Source organism: Drosophila biarmipes, chromosome 3L (genome assembly GCF_025231255.1).
Source record: "Drosophila biarmipes strain raj3 chromosome 3L, RU_DBia_V1.1, whole genome shotgun sequence".
NCBI classification, from domain to species: domain Eukaryota; kingdom Metazoa; phylum Arthropoda; class Insecta; order Diptera; family Drosophilidae; genus Drosophila; species Drosophila biarmipes.
The window spans coordinates 3,299,348-3,320,001 of NC_066613.1; the positions used below are offsets into that span (position 1 = coordinate 3,299,348).

Genomic DNA, 20,654 nt, shown 5'->3' on the forward strand with positions numbered 1-20,654 from the left:
TTTTGGAAATTATCATTAAGTGGTTTTAAAATTATATAAAGGTCTTCTATGCTACAATGAATTCCGATTGTTATATTAGATGGAATATTTTCCTTTAAGATAGTTATGAAATTTTCCGGAGTGTCATACTTTATATGTCTAGTATTTCCAAACAGATTAATAGACTCATGTATTGTATACCTCCTCGTTGCTATTAGCAATTGTTGCTTAAACTGGTTTAAGGGTTTTCGGGTTTCTTGTATAACATTCTTAAAACTACTCTCTGCTGAATGCTGAGTGTTTCGATCTGAGACCGACTCGATACTTTTTGTTAAGTTATTAAATTGTATCCTAGATAATGCATTTGCAACAACATTTGTTGCTCCTGGCTTATAAATAATTTTTGTAGAATAACTTACAATGAAAGAATACCATATATTTTCGATATTAGAAATCTTTTGAGAAATTGAAAATTAAAGAGGTTGATGATCTGTGTAGATTTCAATGATTTCAATATTCCATATAAATAATTTCGTAAATTTTTAAAAGCCCAAACTATAGCTAAAAGTGCGTTCTTATTAGAAGCATATAATTCTTCAGTTTTTGTGAGAGTTTTTGATATAAAAGTAATTGGTTTTCCTTCCTGAGAAAGAACCGCACCAAAAGCCAAATCTGTCGCATCGGTGGTTAACGTAAATTGTTTATTATAATCGGGCTTAAATTAAATTTATTAAATTATTTTTGACCTCGTTGAAAGCTCTTACAGCTGGCTCATCTAACTGTATAGAAGTTTTACGGGATGCTTTGTTTGATACTTAGCCATTTTGGCCTTCTTAATATTTCGTTAATGGTTTAGAAATTTTGGCGTAATTTTGAACAAATTTTCTGTAATATCCAGTAAGGCCTAGGAAGCTTCTAAGCTCTCGAATATTTTTAGGGCTTGGATATTTTACGATTGTGGAAATTTTTTCGGGATCGGTTTTGATCACATTGTGAGAAACAACGTAACCGAGAAAATTTGTTTCCAATTTGAAGAACTTTGATTTTTAAATTGAAATTTTCATGTTTGCGTTTAGCAAAATGATAATTATAACAATTAAATCTTTATAATGCTGTTCAATTGTTTTTGAGAAAATAATAATGTCATCCATAAAAACATGACACGTTTTTCCAAATTGTTCTCTCAAAATATCATCGCTCTTTGGAATATGCTAGGGACGCTTGTTAACCCAAATGGCATTCTCAGGAATTTGTTTTTTCCATTATTTATTGAGAATGAGGTTTTATGAATTTCTGTTTCATTCTTAAGAATTTTGTGGAATCCTGATTCCAAATCAATTGCGGGAAAGTATTTAGCCTTTGCGAGGTTATCTTGCATTGGATATCTATCCGGTATGGTGTTTTCGTTAAGTTTCTTATAATCTACTAGTTTAAGTTTTGGAGTTTCATCTTTGTTAAAACCGATTTTTGGTACGACTAATACAGGACAGTTATAAGGGCTTCTGCTTGGCCTTATAATTTTTTCTTTAAGCATTCTGGCGATTTTAGAATTCACAAAATCTGAAGCTGATAGAGCATAAGGGTATTGCTTACTATAAATATCCCTATAATTTTCGGTATTTATTTCACCGCGTACGAGTATGTCAGTCCTAAAAGGAATAAAAAATATTGTTATTTTTGAATGTTCTTTATTAATAATATTTAATATTTTGTCCTCCAAATCTTTTATTTCATTTATGGATAAACTCTGTATATTGTTAATTTTTTGGTTGTCGTGACGGCGCGTTCAGGTTTTTTATATACCAAACTTTTATTTTTGTCGGAAATTTCAACGACGGCGTGTTCAGGACTTATGTTTCCTAAACTAAATTCACTTTGATTTCCCTCTTCAGATTCGGATCTGATTTGAGGCTTTTGATCAAAGTATTTTTTTTATTATGCATTCTTTTAACGGAAAAATGGTGTTTTCTTCTGTCACAGAATGTTGGTTTAAAATATTACCGTTATCGTAATTTAATTTTTCCCATTTCCATTATACTTTATTACCCTTTTTGCTGTATCAATCCGATTTTTTCAATAGGTTATAGCCAACAGTAAATCTGAGTCTAGCCCATCTATTTCATAAAAAGTATACCGCGTATCGAAAATATTTATCATATGATAAAACTTAATTATTGAATATCCATTCACTGTGGATATTCTTTTATATATAGTAGTTCGTTTTTGTTTTTATAAATTCCTCTTTTAGTATAACAAGAAGTTGTCCATGTATCAATTAACATCTTTAATATTGTATTTATTTTATTATCATGTCTTATTATGTAGGGTCGGCCTACTCCTGAGTTTGCCCTAAAAAATTGTCCTCTTCAATGTTGTTTAACCTCATAGTCTTGTTAGCCGGTTGGTTAACAGTTCCTGTTTGTACTCTTTTATTTCATTGGCTCTGGCTTACTTTGTTGTCTAAAAGAGTTCCACAGATTTTGTTGGTAATTATTAAATCTTCGATGATTTGAGGTATTGTTTCTATTTTGATTGTTATTTTATTTCTGTTTTTAATATTTACTTGATTAAACCTTAAGTTATTAGTATATCTTTGATTATTATTATTGTTATATTGTCTTGGTTTATTATTTGAGTTTTTTTGCCCATATAAGTTTGACTCATTAGTCTTGCGTTGTGATGATATAAAATTGTTCCCGAATTGGGCCCTCAAATTGTTGCTATCAAGTTCTTGTATTATTACCATTGCGTTCTGTAAATCAGGTAGATTCATTGAAAATATTACATCTGACATATGGCCGTTAAGGCCAGTTATGAACACTCGAAGTGCTGTCTTTCTATGTTTATACCCTTGCGAGGGTATAATGATTTCAGTCAGAAGTTTGCAACGCAGTGAAGGAGACGTTTCCGACCCCATAAAGTATATATATTCTTGATCAGCGTCACAAGACGAGTAAATTTAGCCATGTCCGTCTGTCCGTCCGTTTGTCCGTCCGTCTGTCCGTCCGTTTCTAGGCAAACTAGTTTTAAAGCTATCGGGCTGAAATTTTCCCAAAAGTCTTCTTTCTATTGCAGGTAGTATTTAAGTCGGAACAAGCCGGATCGGAAAACTATATCTTATAGCTCCCATAGGAACTATCGGGGAATTAATTTAAAAAAAATTATATCTTTCGTGTTTTTTCACATATACCTATCTAAGCTTGGATATAACGTTTTTAAATTAGTTCTGAATTTCGATTTAAATTTTATCAAAATCAGAAGACTGTTTGTTTCTATGGGGGATATATGATATAGTCGTCCGAGTTTGATAAAATTTAATTCGAAATTTAAAACCAAATAAAAATGTTATTTCTAAGCGTAGGAGGTAAGTTAAGTTATAAGTTAAAAAACGCCGAAGATATAACTTTCTTTTTTGTGTTTATTAAGTTCAGATGTAATAGGCTTATTCCTCCCATGTGTCATAATGGTTTTGTTAATCAAGAGAGTTAATTTTTTATTAACCAAATTATAAAATTTATGCACATACTTGAGTTCGGTTAAGCGGTTTGCGCGTGCAACACAATGCTGACACTTGCAGTTTCTGGGACCTCCGATCGACTTATGGTTCGGCCACTAAGATTTATGAGCGGCGGAGTTTGGGAATATGATAGTTTTCTTATATAAGCAATGCAACAAAGTCTTAAATTGTGTTCACTTTAAGAACTCTTGGAAAATTAGATATTCAATATATGCATACTACATCTCCCTCCTCTTCAAGAATAGCGTTATAATAATAAGTTATTTTATATTTAGTATATTTTATTTTTGGTATAATTTACGTAACAAAATAAATTTAAATCAATCAAAAAAAAAACAATTAAAAATTTTTTTTTTTTTGATTACTTTTAAAGAAAGTGAAATTACGTAAAAAGGAGTATTACTTTCTAAGCATGGCCATACTAAATACAATACATACAATTATAAAATAAATATTTTTAATCCTTTCTTATGAACTGCTTGTTTTTTGTTTTTATTATCTCCCATTTCCGTTACTTTATACGGACCAGTATTTTTATAATCTAACTTATGACCTCTTTAATTTCTTGATAAGACTCCTTCACCTACTGATGTATCTATGTTGTTTATTTTCTGATCATGAAGTGTCTTATTATTTTTCTTATTGTTTTCTATCATCATTCTACTTCTACTGTAAATTTCTTTCCTTAGCATAGTCGTCTATCCTATATATGGTTTCTATATTATCTGTACTGTAAAATTATTTGGGTAAATTATTTGTTTTATTTGTACATACGAGATTTTTATTACATTTTAGTATTTTCTTTCTTAATGTAATAAGTTCGTTAAGAATTCAAATCGAATGTACTAAGTCAACACCTTTAGTCAACGCTTTATACCGCAGCTTAGAAGCTGACTCTACATTTTGTAATCCAAGACCCTTGGTGGATATTGGTAATTACAGTTTCGTTTCCCACATAACAATTTTGAACGTTATAGTACTGAACGAGCAATTTGGTAATTGGATGACCTCTGCTTAAAATAATTGGATTTTTAGAGTCGACACTCATCTCCTCGTCATTTAAGTTATTTATTCTGCCTCTGAGCTTTAACATGAGAAGTCGAAGGATGATATCTTTTTTGCTTTATCAGCGGGGCTCAGCTTTGAGGGTACGTGTCGCCATTCACTTAAATTTGCTAATTCTTGTATATCTCTCAAGCGCTGGCCACAAAAGTCTTGAAACTTTTGATGCTCGATTTTAGCCAGTATAAGACAATCAAGTAGTAGACAAGTAGTTTATTGTCGTAACTTTTGCGATATAGACCACATTAAAAATCTGTCATCGCCTCGTTTGAGGGATTTGTCGACAATTTTTAAACATCTTGAAAGTCATGAGGAGTTAATAACTCATGCTCAATGGACCAATAGAATCTAACCAAATTGTGTAGAATGTCTACGTCATCATTGGGGTTGTTGTAACCTATGCAATTAAATACATGGCATGAACAATTTCTATCTTCTATTTCTCTAGTGATTCCTACCGTTCCACGTACAACCCAACCTAGCGCCGTTTTGCTAGCGACAGGACATTGAATTATTAATATTTTAATTTCCAAGATACGATGATTGACCATTTATCTAGACCAATTTTTGGATGTGCCTTTTTGGTAGGAAAAAAAACAAAAGGAAGGAAAAAGAAAAGTCTTTAGTCTTTACCTTACCGTCTTTACTTTTCGAAGTATACTGAGATCCCACACTAACTATCTTTGAGTTCGTTGGTTCATACACCTCGTTATAAGTCCACTGCATCTTCAAAGAAGTTGCACCGAGAACTTCTAGTTGTAAGTCAGTCGCTAGTTGTTCATCGATCAATGAAATTATCGAGGCTTCGTCGAGTAAAGCATACGACTCGATTGCTTTTTGGTAACCTATTAGTGTGACTGGAATGACTTTTTGTAATACTTTGTTAAATCCAAAGTTAATGTTGCAGTTGGTGTCGGGAATTGACTTGTTTTGGTCAGGATTACCAGGCATATCAAGGGAAACGATTGGTGTGTTGTCTTTATGCAATAAAAATTGTGGTTAAATTAACAATTGGCTGCCCTACAAGTCTGATTGCGTTTGCAGTCTTTCATAATGTGATTTCTACCCAGACAAGATATACATAACTTATTGTGTGATGTGAATTCCCAACGTGTTATGTGATGATCACCAGACTTATAATAATTGCAATAGTATTTGTATTTTTTAACCTGTCTTATCTGGACTTGAGACTATTAATGTCGTTTTTTTTATATTTATTCTGACTGAATCTGAGCAATGTCGCTGCCTTTAAGGTTTGACCTAACCATTCGTAAAATATAATAATCTTCGGCTCGCCAGACTTGATATTTTGAAATTGAGGCCCATGAAAGGACGATGCTACGCCACGATTGAGGAGATAAAGCTGGCATCGAAGGAGAAGCTGAAGGAAATCATAAAAAATTATTTTTCAAAATGCTTTTAGGATTGGAAAAAACGTTATCACAAGTGTATAATGTCTGTACTTGAAAGGGACAAAATAGATATTCATGATATACAACATGAACTTCGCGGTACTTTTTGAACAAACCTCCTATACTCATATACATATGGTTCAACAAACCCGACGATGATTCCGACTTGTTTTTGTATTTCGTTCACCTGAAAGTGCGGGCTTCTGTATTTTTTTTATACACTGCTTCATCATCTTTTAATCTCAGTTTTTGTTTATAAAAATTATTTGTGCTTATTGGTTCAGTGTTCAATCCAAATATGTCATTACATTTGGTGCATAAACTTGAAAGCTGTAATTTGAATTATGAATATAAGTTTTCTGAAAGTAAATATAATAAAGATTTTTCTATATTTTTACTAGATTTGTCGGAAAGTGTGTAAAAGGTAGAAGCTAGCGTTTCCGACCCCATAAAGTATATATATTCTTCATAAGGATCACTAGCCGAGTCGATCTAGTCATGTCCGTCTGTCTATCTGTCCGTATGAACGCTGAGATCTCGGAAACTATATGAGTTAGAACAATCAGACTTGGCATGCAGTTTCCTGTGCTTTCTGCGCAGCACAAGTTTGTTTCTACCGCCCACAAACCGCAAAACTCTGTAGTGTAATCTACAGTTTTTATTATAGAAACAAAATGTAAAGTGAAATGTGTTTGTCTCAGCAATACCTATCAACTGACCTAAAAAATGTGCCACTCCCACTCCAACGCCCACAAACGGCTTAAACTCTTAAATCTGTCTGCCGCCCACATAACATCTACTGAAATAGCCGGTAGGTGGCGCCCTAAAATATAGTTTTGCTGCTTACACATCTATATTTCTCCTTTGCTTCCTTAAGCTGAGTAACGGGTGTCTGATAGTCGAGGGACTCGACTATAGCGTTCTTCCTTGTCTAGATTAGTTTTGACAACTTCGTATTGATTGATTGATTCATATGCTAAAATATTTTTATTGACTACTTCATCTTAATGTGTTATAATGAGTAGTCTTATGAAAGCGTTTTTGAAGTTACTATGGTACTTGCTATGTAAGTACCATCCCAATTTTTTGAAGACTAATTCACAGTTGTATTCTTTAATAAAATTGATTCCCAATATGCCATCACACAATAACGAATTGTAAATCCACAAAACAAAATCGTGTTGGATTATGTACTTCGGGGTCTGTATCTCAATAGAAGTTAACCCCTTGGATTTGGTTACCAATTGACTTATTTTTTTATGTCTATGATATAATTTTCTTTTTTATCATAAACAACATCAGAAGACAAGTTCTTTTCCTGTAGCCATATGAAATTAATCGAATGAACCCTTGAATTTTTTCCCGATGTACTATTGGTTACTCGGACACTTCTTGGTTTATTATTATTGTGCCCTCCTCTTTATTGGCCTAGATCATAATTGTACTGGGTACCATTGTTGTTGTAATTTTTATAAGTACTACGAAAATTACCTCTATATTTTTCCCATCTGCAGGGTCCTCCGCGCTACCAGCTTGCATGATCGATTGTGGCATTTTCATTCATTGCACCTACATATGCACCTTTAAAGCTTTTGTTATCTGCCCAACCTCTAGACTATACTGGCTAGCAGTTTTATTCGTTGCTGTAGGTTTATCAGTTTTGCTGACAATACTTCTATAGTTTCACCATTTACGTTGGTTTTTAACCTGGAAATGACTGTTGCTTCATTTCCGATTGGATTTCTTGCGGCTCCTTTTAGCTTTGTTTTTATTATAGAAACTTTTCGCCTTTTATCTTTTCTACTCGTATTATTTGTAATGGATACTGTATTAATAAAATCCATATTAAATTGCGCCATTGTGATATTGTTGCTAAATTTGTTCTCTATTATGCTTGAACTAGCATCAGAATCTGTAGAATTATCCAGCTAAACCCTTTTTTTAAAATAAGGTCCCAATGATGTGTTTCTCTAATTGCCTTAAGTGTAGCCATATATTTTAATATTTTTTTATATTTTTAGTTAATATTTTTATTTGCAATTAATTATATTTATTTTATTTTATTTTTTTAAGTTTTACAGGATTGCTTTTTTCGATTAATGTTGTTTGTGCTTCTTTTTTTTAAATTAAATTTGGTTCAGATCATTTGCCTGGCCCATATATTTCTTTTCTAAACATTTATTTACTATTTTATATAGTTTATAAAAACCATTTGCGTACAGTATAATAAAAATTATTATCAACAGTGGATGTATTAATTATAAATCATTATTATTTGACTCTACTTTATTAATGACATTATCATTCACTGAGTTAACGTGGACTATTGCTATCTTCAAATTATAATTATAATTACAGGTTTTCTACGTATTGTTGTTTATAGCTTTACGGGCTATACTTCTAATTGAGCGGAGATGGTTCCGTACCATTTTACAATTTTCGTAGGCAAAAGTGGAGGGGCACCCCTCGCCCTGTTATCTTCCTTCTTATCTTACCTTCCTTGCTACTGATGCCCATGTGGGTGGCGTGTTTGTGTATAATAGCCACTTAATGTGTGCTATTCTTTTATTGATTTTGTCCTTTTTTGGCCTTCTTTACCTCCTTTACCCACTTTACCGCACTTTACTCACACAGCATAAATTTTATGTAATTATGTACACATATATGTATATATAATTATCTTAATGCACCTCTTAAGAGACAAAGGGAAACTGACAGTGCACAGAATAGGATGGACGTACATTTTCATTTTGCCCATATGTCAGGGTAATGATAAAGGGAAAACCACATTAGAATGGGATAGTCTGCCCTTGTCAAATAAGCAATCATTTAATTTTAGAACACTTGAATAAGAAAGAAAAAGAAAATGTAAAAAAGGTTTTATTTGAATTTAATGACATTAAGTAAAAGGAAGGTGAAATTTGACTTTTACAAGTACTATTAAACATTCAATTCAAACCAAGCAGGAAGACCCAGTGTATAGGAAAACATATAAATACCCTCTTTCGGTGAAGAAGTTAACAAACAAATAATTGAAATAATTAAACTGGGAATAATTCTTAAATCAAAATCTCCCTATTGTTCACCAATTTGGATATTTCCAAAAAAAGAGCAACGCATTAGAAAAACCGAAGTTCAGACAAGTAGTAAGTACAGAAATTTTAACGAAATTACTATCAATGATAAATTTCCGGTACCCAGAATGTATGAAATATTAGGAAGATGAATATTTCACTACCATTGATTTATCCAAAGGACTCCATCAAATTCAAACCAGCAGAGCCCTTAATTAACAGGAAATAAATTATGCTACGATATAAAAATAACTTTTACCAATCGGCTACCAATTATTTTAGATCATATTTATTCGGTAGGTCTTTTGAAATATTAAGCGACCACAAACCTTTAGTTTGGTTCGACAATATCAAGGAATCAAATGTGAAACTACAAAGTTGGAAGATAAAAATAAATGAATATGACTATCAGATAAAATATTTGCCAGGAAAAGAGATATTAACGAAATCACAATAGCTAAACGTAGTAAGAGAGGTCTATTTAATACTGTAGGATTTACAAATATCTATTCGGAACTTTAGATCAAGACGATAAGGATGAAATGGAAAAATTAAAAACACTGTAAATCAGATATGGTCATTGATGTTTTAAGTAAAGGAATTGAAATAATTAACAATCTAAAAAAAAGGAGAAAGAGATCAACAGGTATCGTATTAATCGTATCGTATTAATATTTAATTTACAACATTTTACAGAAAATGTAGAAGATATGTTATGTGGGCGAGAGACAGTTTGGGGGTGTTAGAGTGGGCGTGTCAAATATTTTTTTAAGGTCAATCGAAAGGTTTTACGAGACAAATACATTTCACCAATAAAAAATTCTAGCATGACAACTTTGGCCACCACAGTTTTGTACGGTTTGTGGGCGTTAGAGTGGGCGTGGCACAATTTTTTTTTTTTGAGTTAGTCAATAGCTATTGATGAGAGAAATACATTTTAGTTAAAATGTTTGATCTATCATAAAAACTGTAGGCGCTACAGGTTTTGGCGGATTGTGGGCGTTAAAGTGGGTGGGGCACCTCGCAGGATCATCAGGAACCTGCATGCCAAGTCTGACGCTTCCTGTTACATACTTTCCGACGAATCTAGTTATACCCCTTACTCGTAGAGTGAAAGGGTACCTACCAAATCGTCAATACGCGCTTACGGTTCTAAAAATGAAAAGTGCCCATTGAAAATAAAAGAAAAGTTTATGTCTGTAAACTAAGTTAAAAATCCAACTCGCATTGCATTGCATTTTACTTTTTAATTTTGCTTCAAAAAAAAGTATCCAATAAAATCATAAAAGTGTAGTGACTGGTTCAATAAATCTACATTAACGCGAAACGACGCTTACTGCGATGAAACCGCTAATGTTTATATTGATTAATTATTTTATTAATATATAACATAAAACCTAAAAATTTTAATAAATCTACCTCGATTACAATTAATCAAAATGACGTTCGCGCACAACGGCAACGTGAGCAAGACGAGAGACGGCTTTCAGTACAAAGAAACAAGGCGTACTTCTCTTTTAAAGCAACCGAAAATAACGTAAGCTCTGATCAAGCGCGGTCAATTACCTCCAACGAAGTGCAGAAAACGACCCTACTTCACAACAACATGCAACGGTAAAACTTGTGCATCCACACTAAATTTTTTAGCAACAACTACAGGTTTGGCAAAAAAAACAACAACAACCTTATCACGGCTATTAGTTCGGAATCGACTGTAACTGCAGCTCTAAATACAACGGCAACAAAAACCACGACAACAAAACAAAACTCAGCAAGCGGTCCGGCCATACAGACCGGACTAGATCGGTACAACCACATCAAGCGTAAGCTTAGCTCGCAGAATAGGGGGGATAGGGAGGAAGAACATTTCCGAGCTGTATTCAAATACCTGCAGAAAGCTGGGAAAAGCTACTATACGTATAAACTAAAAATCAGAAAGGGTCTGCTAGTGGTACAAAAAGAAATAAAGCCCAACGTAACCGCCAAGGAAGTTATCGATGTTCTCAAGGAAAAAGGGTTTTCTGCAAAGAACATCAGGATCGAGCTGAAGCTAGTCAGCAGTGTCTTTAAGAAAAATGAAGTGCACCCCATTTATAACCTGCAATACTTATTGCACCGAAGAATAAACATGGAAGAGCCACATAAAAGAAACGGCCCAGTGCAATGCACAAATTGTAAGTAGTATGGTCGCACCAGGGCATACTGTTCACTTTGAACAGTCTGAGTAGTTCGTGGAGTGTTTCCGAATTCGGCTAACTGTCCTGCCAACAATGAAGACCCCAAAAAGAAAAAATGCGTTAACGCATCATAAGAATACCCAAATATGTACACTTACTCGCATACGACGCCGAAAGTATTTTTCGGCACGGCTGCAACATCCTCATTTAGTCAACTAAATACCCAGAAGGGCTTCTCATAAGCCGATGCCCTTCGATCAGGGACGTAAAACCCACTCCAGTCCAATCTAGGAAGCGCTCAGCAAATCCAAGTACAGTCACAAAGCACTCTGGCATCTATGATGGTCACCATGCAACAAAGTATGATGGAATTCATGTCAGTCATGAAAACGACCATGCAAACACTGGCTCGAAACCACAACATGGTGTTACAGCGAATTGCATCTAAGCAGTCCAAATAAAAAAAAAAAAATCTACGATAAGCAATGTGGAACGTCAATGGCGTTTTACGGCGCAACCTTAAAGTAACCCAGTTCCTGAATGACAATCATACATACCCCACAAGCAAATGCAACATCCAAATAAGAGGCTACACTTTCTACCGCACAGATCATCCAGATGGTAAAGCCCACGGCGGAACCGGCATCCCTATCAGGAAACGCATCAAGCACTACTTTTACCAAAGGTTTGTAACTAATTATTTGCTAGCCACGTCTATCAAAGTGCAGTGAGGTAACGGAATCCTCACCATAGTCGCTGTTTACTGCCCGCCGCGCTTTACAATCATTTCCGCCTCTTTGACTCAAGCTACTATCGAGATCGGTTTGTTTGCTCCATAAAAAAAAAATTGTTTCATCCGATTGCATCCATATTCCCGCGTGTGGTAATCTTGCTAGTCTGTGCTTATTCTATCCAAAATCATTCACAATCTTGGTGGTAAGATAATTTCCCCGAAGTATTGTCATTATCTGACTGGAATTCCCCAGAAAACAGAAAACCATCCAACCGATTTCCAAGAATTGCGAAAGTTTTGCGAACCCTCCCTGGGCGCACAGCAAGGAGCAGGTTCCGCTTTCAGCGGATTCATTTTGTATCGGTGCCACGTCTGGATCAGCGCGACGCACAGAACCCGCGCCATCGCGACGCCCAGAACCCGCGCCATCACGACGCCCAGAACCCGCGCCATCACGACGCCATAACCCGCATCAGCAGAGCGCCAACCCGCAAGCGGCACTGCAATCCGCGTCAACGTTTGCCACGCTGGGATCTACTTCGTAATTTGCAACAGGATCGCCGGTGCATACCCCCCCAAGTCGGTAGCACAATCGACACGCCTGAACGTGTTCCCACAGGGACGCCTGTTCGCCGCGATCGTCGGCAGCAGGTCGCCCTAGTCCAAATGGAAGTGTAGTTCCAATTCCAACTATTCCAGTTCATCATTGGCCGGAGCTGCCAACTCGTTTTGTATCGCATTAAGTTATTATATTCAATACATTTAAGACAAGTTTCTAATTCACTTAACGATTCCTATTTAGCCTTCAATATTTCGTGTGTGCTTATGATATAATATGACATATTTATCCCATACATAGATTTAAAGTTCCACAGCGCACATCGATCGTCATCAGGCCTGCTGACTTCGTTGGAAAATTCGTAAGTACGGCAAAGCCGTTAAACCATTTAAATTAACTCATATTCATACTTGTCTAAGCCCACACAATTTTCTTATATATATATATTTACCTATCTACAATCAATTAATCTTTGTTATATATCGGAGTGTTAAATAAGAATCGTTTGTCTTTGAGTATTTAATCGTAACCAGCCCAAGTGCCTTTGTATTGGATGAAGAGTATTAATTAATCGACTATAAAATGTAATCGTAATTTCGTAACGTAATTCAAATATCCTTTTTCATTTTCCTTTTTTTATCGTACATTCAAAAACAATCGTATAGAGAGTTGTTGAACGTAAATAACGTTTAGTCTTAAGACCTAGTGTTAGGATTATTAGTATTAAGAACCATGAACCAATTTATCGTTTTTGATGAATTATGTATGAGGTTAGCACTCATTAACTTGGCTGTCGTCAAAACCATTGAACAACTGAACAAGTTAACACAATAATATCAGAAATAGGCACATCCTTTGAGCGTTGGGAATACTGCAGCCCAATATTCCTCGATGTTTTTCAAGCCTTCGATCGTGTATGGCTAGATGGCCTCATACACAAAATCAAAACAAACTTGTCTTATTACACTCACAAGCTACTTGAGACGTATCGCTATAACAGAACCTTCGCAGTAAGGTTCAACATGATAACATTCCACGACTATATTATCAAAGTTGGTGTCCCGCAACGAAGCGCGCTAGGGCCTACTCTGTTCCTCCTATACACAGCGGATATCCCCATAGGTGCCCAGGCGGAGGCACAACACAGCTAGCAAAATACCTCCCCATAGTAGAGAGGTTGCTACCTGATTGGCGGATTAAAATAAATGAACAAAAATGTAAACACATAACGCTTACTCTCAACAGGCAAACATGCCCTCCACTATCATTGAATAATACGCAGGTTCCCCAAGTCAACGACGTAACGTCCACCTTGACAGACGACTAACCTGGACAAGAAACATCTAACGCAAGAAAGTACGTCTATAGACAATTAAGGATTGAAACTAGAGAAAACTTCCCGACATATTCTCTTTATCTAAAAAAGATAACACAACACTTGCTAAAACAAGCAGCAATGATTTTAGGCCATCGGGACGCAGACCCATTCGATAACTATAAACTCAGACGTCATGATAATCGAAGGAATTCGGGAGGTTCACATCAAAATTATTGTTGACAAAAATATAATTTCCAATCAAAGTGCTATCCAAGATATAACAATATCAATTCAAGGGATAAAAATAATTCAAATAATTCATCAAGTCTCCAAGTCTCCAAGGTTCACAAAATAAAAATCGGATTTTCCCTAAGAACCAAGGTAATTATCATGAGTTTAGGAGGAATCTACCCCAAGGTAGGGCACAAAATTCTTCCAGGCTCATCTTCAAGTAATTCTCCTAATGCACTTATTAAGAGACAAAAAGAAACTGATGGATGTACATATTCAGCAAACTGTCTCAGATACAGGAAGGGTTGCCCATATGTCTCCTCCTTAGAACTATGATAGATATCAATAAAAGAAAATAAAGAAGAGGAAAAGTTAATAAAATATGTGGATCAATGGAATTAAATAAAAAATTTACATTAGATCCTTGTAAAATCTGTCCTACTAAACAAAAATTTTATTTGCATACATTTTCTGACAATTACTTTAAATAAAGTATGGAGAAAACGATATAGAAAAAGATAAGATCGCAGTAAAATGCCTCAGTCCACCATCATTTGAGAAAAAGTTTGTGAGGATAAGACCGCATTAGAATGTGTTAGTACGCCCTTGTTAAAGGAGCAATCATTTAATTTTGCCATTAATAAGAAAATAATGAATACACGTTAGAACATTTGTATGAGGAAGAAATAGAAACTTTTAAAAAGGTTTTATTAATGACATTCAGTACAAGTACAGTTTGACTTTTACAAGTACTATTAAACATTCTATACAAACCAAGCATGAGGATCCAGTGTACAGAAAAACATATAAATACCCACAAACTTACGATGAAGAAGTTGACAAACAAATAAATAAAATAATTTAACAGGGAATAATTCGAAATCTCCCTATTGCTCACCAGTTTGGATAGTTCCAAAAAAAGAGCAACTCATCAGGAAAACCGAAATTCAGAATAGACTACACAAATTTAAACGAAACTATCAGTGATAAATCCGTTTGCCATTTAGCCTTAAAAATGCCCCGGCTACTTTCCAAAGATGTATAAACAATTTATTAGAAGATTTAATCTATAAAGATTGTTTAGTATATCTAGATGATATTATAATTTTTTCCACTTCATTGAAAGAACATATTCTATCATTGAAAATAGTATTAAAAAATAACGAGATGCAAATTTAAAACAAGGAAGAACGCTATAGTCGAGCTCCTCGACTATCAGACACTCGTCACTCAGCTTGAGGGAGAAAAATAAAAATAGAGATATATAAGCAGCAATAAAATATTTTAAAGCGCCACCTACCGACTACTTTGGTATATTTTATGTGGCAGACAGTTTTAAGCGTTTACCCGTTTGGGAGCGTTAGACTGGGCGTGGAAAATATATTTAATTAGGTCAATCGAAAGGTTTTAATAAGACAAATACATTTTAGCACAAAAAAATTTCTAGCTATACAACTGTGGCCACCACAGCTTTAAGCGGTCTGTGGGCGTTAGAGTGGGCGTGTCAAGTTTTTTTGGGTCGCTTACTTACTTTACTAACTTTCCGACGAATCAAGTATACCCTTTTACTCTACGAGTAAACCGAAAGAAAAGAATTGCCATCATAAATTTCCCCATACCAAAGACCCCAAAAGAAGCTAAATCACTTATAGGATTGTGTGGATATTATCGGAAATTTATACCGAATCTCATCACAAAATCATAAACCAGTTTGTTAAGTTATCAGAACCCTTAATTTAATTATGCTACGATAGAAAAAAAACTTTTACCGATCGTTTGGGCTACCAAATATTTAGGTCATATTTATTTAGCAGGTCCTTTAAAATATTAAGCGACCACAAACCTTTAGTTTGGTTCAACAATATCAAGGAATCAAATATGAAACTACAAAGTTGGTATATTTAATATTGTAGAATCGGCTTACAAATATCTGTTTAGATCTTTATATCAGACGATAAGGATTTTTAAGGATAAACGGATATTATGCCACAAATAATCAATAATTTGGTAGACACTAGTGTTCAAAACACCTATTTAAATATGATCATTGATGTAATAAATCATGGAATTAAAATAATTAACAATCTAAAATAAAAAGGAGAAAGAGATCAACAGGTCAGAGTATTAATATTTAATAATAATAATAATAAAAATAATTAATAAAGAAATTCTATTGTCGGAAGTAACATTGTTAAAATTCTTAATTGTTCAATACAATTAGATAAATACACACTTTTAAATTCAATGTTAGATTATACACAGAGTGTTTATGTAAGCAATAATATAACAATATTGGAACCATTGTCCTATATTAAAACAAAAGAAATAATAGTCTAGAGTTCAAAGTGTGAGATCCACTCAAAAAGCTCATCGTAAATGAAGTAAGAGTTGGAGGCCGAGGTCGGTTTGAAATTTGTCAATAGCAAGCCGGAGTTCTTTCTTTATAAAAAATATTTTAACCAGTTTAAGAATAAAATTACTTAAAGTTTTTTTATTAAACTTTTGTTGCAAGAATTTAATTATACATATATTTATGTAGTGCAGTGATGATGTTCTAAATATGTCAATTTTAAAAGCAGCACCACTTTTTTTAGATAATCTTTTAGTAACTAAGAAATGAAAAAATGGCCATTGTTTGAATACTTTTTTTTTGATTAATCCTGTTAGAACTCCCAAAATATACTGAGTCCCTCCGTCTCCGCCCAATCATATACATCCTTGAGTGTTGATTCCATCCTTGAGCTGAGACTCGAGTATACATCTTAGTAAAGACACTATCTATGTTACCATGATGTGGTATACTGTATGAATTGTTACTGTGAAATAGTTTGCTCATATGTGTAGATTTTGACGCAGAACGTCCTATGTTTTAAAAAGTTCCTAGCCTTTGAAGGTACGTGTTTATTGATATTGATAAATTTAATCAAAATTATTATTTATCAAAAAATCACCTTAGAAGATATAAATATTTTTTGGCATTAATTAGCTCACTATTTATATCCGTTACTTTTAAAATAAAAGTGTATAGTAGACTCGTCGAAAAGTATGTATCAGGTAGAAGGAAACGTTTCCGACCCCTTAGAGAAGTATGTACGAGGTGTGTTAAAAAATTAAGGTGACTTTGTATTTTCAAGAAAAAATATTAATTTATTTATCAATATTAATGTTGTTCCCTTCAAAGTAATCCTCAAAGCACTTCCCATAAGCACTTTTCGGTATAGCCTTGAGCTCTTCCAGCGATGCAGTCTTTATCTCTTCAATCGTCTGTTTAGTTTTGGGAACAAGAAAAAGTCACATGGGGCCAAATCCGGTGAATATGGTGGCTGAGGCATTATTGTGGTGTTGTTTTGGCCAAAAAATCTCGCACAAGCAAAGATGAGTGAGCAGGGGCATTATCGTGATGCAAAAGCCATGAATTGTTTTTCCACAATTCTGGACGTTTCTTTCGTATTGCTTCTCGCAAACGGCGCATACTTCCAGATAATACTGTTTATTGACCGTACGACCATATGGTAAGAACTCCTGATGCACCATAATCGAAGAATACAGTGATCAAAACTTTGAAATTTGATCGAACTTGGCGTGCTTTTTTCGATCTTGGCTCACCTGGGCTCTTCCATTGTGACGATTGGGCTTTGGTTTCGATATCATAACCATGCTTATGCGACGGTTCTTTTGGTCAAAATTCAGCAATTTTGGAACAAACTTCGCTGACACACGACTCATGCCCAAAACGTTTGAAAAAATTTTATGGCACGAGCCAAGCGATATACCGACATCTTCAGTAACTTCGTATATATTGATCAGGATCACTAGCCGAGTTGATATAGCAATGTCCGTAGAAACGCCGAGATTCTGGAAACTATAAGAGCTAGAGGAATGAAACATGGCATGCAGATTCCTTTCTTTTATCACGGTGCCACGACCAAAAAAAATTTTTAAATAAATGTATAGGTGTCATCAATAGTTATCGTATGAACCAAGAAAATATTGCCAAGCCCACTTTAATGCCAGCAATTTCCGCAAAACCACAAAACCGCGCCCACAGCTTTTAGGCTAGAATTTCAGAATTTCACTTAACACTTCCAAAACTTTCCAAAAAACATTTTTAGTTTTTCATGATATTTGGGACTCCGCGATGTATCATAGAGCACACGAATATGTATTTACTGACCTTTAGAATTATATGTCATATATTATTGGACATATCTTAAGTATTTTCGCTGTAACAATAAAAAAGGCCGACCACTAAGAAACGAAAGCCAGAGGACCAGCACAAGCATATCTATCCAGTTTCCAATGGCAAACCCGGAATCAAAGCTAAAAAGAAAGGAAGTTAACTTCGACAAGCCGAAGTTTGTATACCCTTGCAGTTATAAGAAATAATCAACGTTAGTAAGACCATGTACAATTTTTAAGGATTATTGCTAGCTTCAGTGATATTAAAAATAAATTATGTCATTTTTTTTTGAAAAAAAAATTATATCTTTTGTGTTTTTTAACATACACCTTTCTAAGCTTGGATATTACATTTTTAAATGAGTTCTGAAAAATAATCAAAAAACAAGAAAGGAAGTTAACTTCGGCAAACCAAAGTTTGTATACCCTTGCAGTTATAAGAAATAATCAACGTTAGTAAGACCATGTACAATTTTTAAGGATTATTGCTAGCTTCAGTGATATTAAAAATAAATTATGTCATTTTTTTTGAAAAAAAAATTATATCTTTTGTGTTTTTTAACATACACCTTTCTAAGCTTGGATATTACATTTTTAAATGAGTTCTGAATTTCGAATTAAATTTTATTAAAATCGGACAACTATATCATATAGCTGTCATAGGAACGATCGGATAATTGGTGGGGCTATTTGACATATTATCTAATAATATTAGGAATATAAATTTTTATATTTTTAAGAATTTCGATTTTTTATAACTGCAAGGGTATACAAACTTTGGCTTGCCGAAGTTAACTTCCTTTCTTGTTTTTTGATTATTTTTCGTAATGAATCAAATTTTATTTTTAAATGCTTTTAATTTCTATAGCTGGTATAGAGCAGTAAAAACCAAGAAAGAAAGCTATAGTCGAGGGTCTCGACTACCAGATACCCGTTACTCAGGTTAAGGAAGCAAAATAGAAATGAAGATTTATAAGCAGCAAGGAAATATTGTAAAGTGCCACCTACCGGCTTCTTTCGTATATTTTATGTGGGCAGCAGACAGTTTTAAGCGTATTAGCCGTTTGGGGGCGTTAGAGTGGACGTGGCAGACATTTTTTGTGCCAATCAAAAGGTTTTAATGAGACAAATTTAGTGTTAGGGGACTAAATATGAAGTTACCCAAGCTTTATGCTGATTCCTCTGCATTTACTGAAGATATTTTAACTTTTACGGAAACTTGCCTGAAACCAGAGATATACGACTCGGAAGTTCTGTCTAATAACTTTAATACTTATAGGACCGATCGGCGGTGTCCTGATTGCCGTTACCTCTAGCCTAACATCTGAAAGAATTCTCATTCATATTCCCAATGAAATTGAATTTCTAAGTGTTAAAGTTTCTTTGCAATCTTTATCTGTTTTGTTACCTGGCTCTGACCTAGTAAATTATGAGCACCATCTGTAATAAAATCTGTTTTATCCATTCTTTCTAAGAGAGACCTTTTGATTGTTTAAGGTTACTTTAATCTACCTGCTATTTCTTGGTTTCCTCTTAGTGACTCATTTGTTGTTATGCCGTTACCCGCCCATGATTTTGTGGATGGCCTTTTAGAATTATCGTTACAGTAAGTAAGCTTTATAAAAAATTCCTTACGTAGATCTTGTGTTTGTTTCAGACCCTCTGAAATCACAGTATGTAGAATTGACGCTCTTGTTGTACCTGAAGACCGATATCATCCAACTATGGAACAATTTGCCTCCCCTGCTCTTATACCCTCTCCCCTTTAGTTTCTCCAGCTAAAATGAGATGTTTTCGTAAATGTGACTATAATAAACTTAACGATATGATTTCTCATTATAATTGGACAGACTTGTACAATTATACAGACATTGAAAGTGCCACTGAACTATTCTATACAGTCTTAAATACGTTCTTTAATAAATGCGTACCTGATGGGTTTCTTTCAAACCTAAACAGACCTCCTTGGTTTACCATTGCGCTTCAAAGACTTAAGAACCTTAAATCTAACACTTATAAAAAGTATAAAAAAATCGGGTAGACCAGCAGATTTTTCGAAATATGTTGTGGCTCGAACAGATTTTAATGTTCTCAACAGTCATTGCTAGTCTATGTATCTAAGTCGATGTAAATTTGAATTTTCAAACGATCCGAAACAGTTTTACAATTTTGTCAATGCCAAGCGCAAGGCATCGGCGTTGCCTTCATCGATACGTCTAAACTCAATGGAGGCATCGAAGGATTCTGAAATTGCTGATTTATTTGCTGAGTTTTTCCAAACTACTTATAGTTCGACAGTTTGGTCAAATTCTAACTGCCCTAATCCTTTAAATAGGACAAGTTGTATTTTTTCCCCTTTAATCACCGAAAGCTCTCTCGTAAGAGATTTACAACAACGCCAACATGTTCTCGC

General features: G+C 34.3%; 1 long non-coding RNA gene across 1 annotated transcript in view; it reads left to right on the forward strand.

Moving 5' to 3' along the window:
- The first annotated feature begins 13,178 nt into the window (after positions 1–13,178).
- LOC127010881 (uncharacterized) overlaps positions 13,179–20,654 on the forward strand; it is a 38,197-nt gene continuing 30,721 nt past the window's right edge. Inside the window, exon 1 of the long non-coding RNA XR_007763745.1 lies at positions 13,179–14,212. This is a non-coding gene — a long non-coding RNA (uncharacterized LOC127010881). The remainder of the gene's footprint in view (positions 14,213–20,654) is intronic.